The 6,381-nt window shown below is 38.1% G+C and overlaps 1 long non-coding RNA gene across 1 annotated transcript in view; it reads left to right on the forward strand.

Annotated features, from left to right (window-relative positions):
- LOC146640554 (uncharacterized) overlaps window positions 1–1,755 on the forward strand; it is a 5,741-nt gene extending 3,986 nt beyond the window's left edge. The window contains exon 3 of the long non-coding RNA XR_014910017.1: window positions 1–1,755. This exon is cut by the window's left edge and continues 819 nt beyond it. This is a non-coding gene — a long non-coding RNA (uncharacterized LOC146640554).
- The last annotated feature ends 4,626 nt before the right edge of the window (window positions 1,756–6,381 follow it).

The raw sequence follows: 6,381 nt of genomic DNA on the forward strand, positions 1-6,381 counted from the left end.
AGAGAGAAAAAGATTTGACTGTTTGTCCTCAAACTTTCAGACTCTGCTTTTGTTTCCCCAGCCCCGATTTCTGAGTGAAGGTACGCGTTTCAGGATATTTCATTGAAATATTGCTCTAATATTTTCAGTTTAGTTCTGGCACAAGGCACACAACACAGACACACTGAGCTCGGCCTGAAGAAGGCGAAGGAACGCCGAAACGTCGCGAAGAGCTCAGTAGATGCGCGTAAACCCAAGATGGGCAATTTTTTGAACTGGGGCAGGGGTACCACCATCCTGTCCCACGGTGGAGAGTTCATCTCAAGGAACCGGCGATTGCTGGTTCCCTGATCTTTTTTCAACACCCTAACCCTTTACCACAGACGTGGAGTCAGGACCCGCTGTTCACTTTCAGTCAGTACACTGAAAATGTGTTTCATCAGACTAACCACAAATGTACGACAGTCAAGAACTTCTGCAGCTCTGAGCCAAGTTTCCTAAACACTCTGCAGTATGAGGAGGACGAGTTCTTTAGAAAACTGATAGCTGCAGAAGGACAAACCTCAACTCAAAAATCTTTAAAACGCCTTCATTCTTCTCATATGATTAATGAGAAGGAAAACGGGACACCACTGTCTTATAATTCCCCAGGAACAAACTCCTCTTTCTCTCATTTCAGACCTGTTTCAAATCATAAGCAGACACAACCAAAAACCGGCTCACCTAATCAAACCAAATCCTAACTTTAAGCCACTATCCAGTCCTGTCCCCCTTCTCTCCTCATACCGGTACCCACAGTTCAGACCCCACCTCAGGCCCCTTACTGCCTGAGGAGGGGTCTGAAGTATTTTCCAGCCTTATAAAGAAAGGGAAGACTGAAGTGGCAGACTGTCATGCAAAAAGCGAGCATCTCCTCCTTGCACTGCTTACAGTCAAATGACAAAATATGTGAACTCTTTTTAAACAGGAAAAAGGAAGAAATTGTACACCAGAGGGGGCAAGAAGGAGAAAACTTGAATATAAACTCAAAAGAAAAACCGCTGTTCCTTCCCTCCCCCAGAAGGCAATAGAATATCATCATGTTAAATGCCACTTTTGGGGGGGGGGGTAAAATTACTTGACAAATATGTTTCTCTTTTTTGTTATTTCGTCCCTCTTTGTTACAGCTACAGGAGGACAATAAACAGAAGAAGGAGAGCGGCACCAAAGAGGCGAAAAAACGAAAGAGCGCACCACCTCCTGACACCACATCCACAAAGAAGTCCAAATGTACCTCCAGTGCTGAGGGGGACGACAAGGAGGTTTTTCTCCTCCCTGTTCGTGGGCGTGAGCGTTACGAGATGTTGAAGAAGATCAATGACGGTTTGGAGCTGCTTGACAAGGACAGCAAAAGCAAGTCAAAGGTCTCAGTGAAGCATGAGGTTCCCGTGCCCTCCAGTGGAAAGAGGCTGCTCCAGAGAGGAGAGAGGAGTGACAGCGACTAAGATGCCCATCACCTCAATTTCGAAAACAAATGTCACCTTTTTGTCTAAGCCTTTAGGATTATTTCAGGTTTTAAATGCCCATTTAAAAACCAAAATGCCATCCTGCCTCAGTTAAAACGGTTCCTGAAACTGTACTGCCTGATTAGTCACTGCACTGACATACTGTTGTGTTCAGTTATGTTTTTCTTTTCTTTTTAAAAAAAAAACAAAAAAAACAACAACCCTATGTTCCTAATTGGGTTAGAGCCGTTCAGCATGGTTTGAGTGAGATTAAGAATGATCCTTGTCATAACGAGTCACTGCCGTTTATTTAAATAAAGTTCAAAGCTAGGCTTGCAAAACTTGAATGGAATTTGCCTCTGATGTTGCTGTATTACTGTGCTACAGTCCTGTCGCACCATGTCATTTTTAAAAAAAGAAATGTATATATTTTGCATGATTGTCTGGGAAATGCAACCACCTCTGCGCAACCTTGATTCATATGCAATATGTAATCATGTTTGTGTAACATGAAAGAAAAAAGAGAAAAAATGATGATAAATGCAAAGACTGGTAACAGCGCTAAGAACCATAAAGCAAGAGAATTTTTAAAAAACTGTGAGAAATAAACTACACTGTAAAAAAAATAACCCTATTCAAATTAAAAAAAATGATGTCCAGTTGTCACATCCAAAATATTTGGCTTTATAGAATCCAAATTGAGTCACTTGATATGACCTGATACTTTTATGTTGATATAAACAATATTACTAGACTTGACTGAAACTTTAAATTTTGCATTGATCCAAATTGATTTTTTTACATAGAACCATATTTTAATTATTGAACCAAGCTAATATATTGAAATTTAACCAACCTAATGTATTCACATCGAACCAAATTAACATGAACTAATATGTTTGTGTTGAAGCCAGGTAATTGATTTACATATATTCAAACTATATTTTTTACATTTCATTTCAGTTCAAAAATGCTCTGCATTTCCTATAAAAAACAAGACAGTTGGCCAACCAATTGTTTCAAAATTATTTATTGTTCCAAACCATTTTAACTATAATCAATAGAGAGGATTAGTAATATACAGATTTAGTGCTACGGCAGAAATGATTAGAGAAATGTTTGTTTTATAAAACCTGCAATCTTTTGAAAACCAGTATAAAACCTGCAACCTGTCTAAAACTGGCATAAAACCATTATAAAAACTCTTTTTAAACCAATTTGCAAGTACTCAAAAATGTTTATATGTGCACTGTGCCTGTACAATGTAAAAAAAAAAAAAATCTACACATGTATCAATGAAATCAACTTAAATCTCCCTTTCAAATGGGTGTTCTTATAAATTTTGAATGTAGAATACCACTGCAGGCCAACCAAGCACACATGCACATGCATGTGCACATACACATGCACACATGCATGCAAACACACTACTGTGCAGTGTTAAGTTCACAATTAAGTTTGCGAATCTTAGAGGTCATCTTGTTAAAGTCAAGCTCCATCATAATCTTTTGAAGAGCCTCAAAGGTGAACCTGAATCCTCGTGGATATTCCATATTAAGAGCATAACAGAGTCCAAAGACCATTGCCACTCCAGCTGCCACAGAAGGCAACTCATTCAGGACTTCCACACCATCAATGATTATCCCGATGTCTCGAGGCTGATGTAGGAGGCTTGAGTTGTCCCTGAAGACGAAGAGTGCCATGGTGGTACTCTGCAGCTCTTCCTCAGCTTCATCTTTCTGGGATATCTTGAGGTAAAATATGGAACAAAATGTACAAGTGAAGAACTGAAGTCTGGCACACCTGATAAATCTTTGACCATAATAAACTACTATTTTGATAGTTGTTTGGTCACAGACTATTAGAACAATTATTTGACTAATCAGATTGTGAATTGCATAATCATTAAATTAAATCAATGGTGGAACATTTTCATAAATGTTCCACAAAGCCCAAGAAAAAAAAAAAGAAAACAATACAGAACCCTAAGATATTAACTTGATGAGTTGATTAATCGTTGCTGTCCTACATTAATCACTGCATTTAATAGCAGAGTTGTCAAATTTACATCAAGAGACTGCATCTCATGTAGAGACAGAACAGATATGGACATACCATGTATTCTTTTATCAAGTCCTCAACACATCAGCAAGGTGAATGAGAGGATAATGAGGGAGAGTCTAGATTATTATGAAATGTTTAAAAAGGATGTGCAGTGTAAATGCAAAATGATACCTGTTCAGATTAAATGAAAATGTATGCTTCAGCCATGGAATGGATGGAGCGATCTGTGGTTCTGAAAGCATACAGAAAAAAAAGAATAATGTTACTTCTCTATAAAACACATTACATAGAAAAACCAAGAAATACGTAACATGACATACCAAACAGTCTACAGACCAGCCATTAGCGACTAAGTTTGGCATAGGGTCAATTTTTTGCTGTTAAAATTAAAATTTCTTCAGAAAATGCACATTTTTCCGAGCTGCGCCTGAAAGTCAATTGAAGGAATTAGTCTTATGTCATTGATCTTATATGCTGGCTTGTTATTTCTGTCTCTAAATCATGCACATTAATAATTATCTTTTGCGCTCGGTGTACACACACATAACACACAGATATTTATATGAAGAGAGACAAACGTGCGCGCACAAACACAAGCTTGTGTCTAGAAACCGCGAGCTCACCAGAAAAATTCAAACGAAGCGGAGCACGGAGTTATACTATGAATGTTATGAACTATGAACTTATGCTAGCTAGCTTTATCCACCACCGATGCATCGTGGTAACGCTAGCTAGTTAGGCAAAAAGCCGTTTTTTACCAGTATACTAACTTGTATTCCCGACTGTGATGGTCGGTTTCTGGTAACCAGTTCTAACGTTGCGCAGGATAGCTAGCTAGCTTATAGCTAGCAGCTACAATCATGCAAAAATTAGGGGTGGCTGTCGACCCAGCTTAAATGGGGTTATTTTCTGCGATTTTGGCAATACAAATTATAAAAGCTTTTGTAACACACTTGGCTTTACTTACGTTTATTTTCAGATGAAATTAATCAAAGATGTGACATGATGTTTCCAGCAGCCATGCAGAATAAAAATGGGTCCCGGTCTATTTCTGGTGGGCGTGTTCAAGTGCAAATCACTTTGACTCAAATTAAAGATATTATCTGTTCAGCATGAAAAGAAATATATGTTTTGAGAGAAATCAAAAACTTTGCGTTGCGATGTTCACAATCCTGTACTGACACTATGGGCACATTTTTAGAAATCTATTTAATTCCACAGAAAGGTTAGCCACTTTAGTGTTTCACTTGTGACCTATTTATAGCTCACTGAAGATGGTTTTAAAATGCAACAATGTTCGGAGATAGAGAGAAAAAAAAAAAAGAACTTTGGTGCAGGTGCAGGTGCAGTCTTTATGTAGCTTTCTGGTGACCTTAAAAGAACCTTTACGAAGCCCGTTGACAGGCCTTTAATCGAATGATCGGTTGGTTGATTGATAACAGAAAAAAATGACACATAAGATGGACATAAAGGACTGAAAACACCAAGAGCAAAATATTGCATCGCACTCATTTATGTAGTTTATTTTTAGATTAGATAATTTTGCAAAATAACGCAGCAAAATAAATAATAAGAGCCGGGATGTGCAGACTATTTAGCACTGAAAAAACTCCGTCCATGTGAACAGAATCAGGTGTTACCTTACCTGTTGATTAAATATCAAGACTATTTAGCAATAAGCTTACTTTAAAGGCTCGTAATAGGTGAACTGTCTTGGTATAGTTGAGTCACGCAGAGTTCATGGTCCATGTTGTGTTACTTGTTGTTTGTGTGTGTGTGTGTCACCCGATGACCCCTGGCGCCGGAGCGTCTAGACTACATTAGAGATGTGTCACAGCAAAGAGCCGCACCTGCGCTCAAAGAGAGCACATACATAGAGGTGAGATGAGGATAAATGGATAGATGCGGTCCTTTTTCGAAGCTGAGCGCACAGTTGTATTTCCTGCACAATCACACACGAAGTGAGGCTGTGTTTATGCCGGTTATACCATGAATATACACCCTGCAGGCACCACTTGTTTGTCAAACTGTTTATGAAGCAAAAGTCACATTTCTGTTTATTTACAAAGCAAAAAGAAGGGGGGAAAAGAGGCGTAGGAGGGGGTGGAGCGTGCGCACTAGCATACCGGCGACGGCTGTTTCCTTTCACTAAAAGGAAAAAAATAATAAAATGTGTACTTCACGTTACGGTTGAAACTGGGGGGTTTTTTTTTGTGTTTTTTTAATTTTTATTTTATAGAAACAATTTTTGCTCATAACCAATTGACAGGGGATTTCTTAAAATCACCCCGCAGTTCTTCAGCTGAGACACCTGAGTTAGAAAACACAAACACTGCAGCTGTCTTTGTACAAACTTGTACAAACTCTGTTTTGACCTTGTATACTGTATTTCCCCAGCCCCTCTATTTTGAAACTAAAACTATTGAACCTTAATTCAATTTCTCACTTCACATAATCGTTTCACTTTTGCCTTGAAGTGTTACTTTTAATTTAATTTAATTATTTTTTTATGACGCATGTTCTCTGGTGAGTTCAGGTACATCTGTAACTTCAAGTGGAAGAGTTGCATGTGAGTTAAAAATTTTCTATAATACCAAAAAAAAAAAAAAAAAGACAAAATACTGACGTTTTTGTCGAATAATCTGTCTGACATGAGGGATAATATAGCATTTGCATTTTAACTAAAAGACTCGCGCACTGACACTATGGGCACATTTTTAGAAATCTATTTAATTCCACAGAAAGGTTAGCCACTTTAGTGTTTCACTTGTGACCTATGAAGTACCCCCGAAATTGTATCATATTAAACAACAACAACAACAACAATAACAACAACAACAACAATAAACACTCG

The sequence above is a fragment of the Rhamphochromis longiceps genome, unplaced genomic scaffold (assembly GCF_057381845.1).
Source record: "Rhamphochromis longiceps isolate RC_006_pf unplaced genomic scaffold, R_longiceps_female_GT1.1 unmapped_scaffold_5, whole genome shotgun sequence".
NCBI classification, from domain to species: domain Eukaryota; kingdom Metazoa; phylum Chordata; class Actinopteri; order Cichliformes; family Cichlidae; genus Rhamphochromis; species Rhamphochromis longiceps.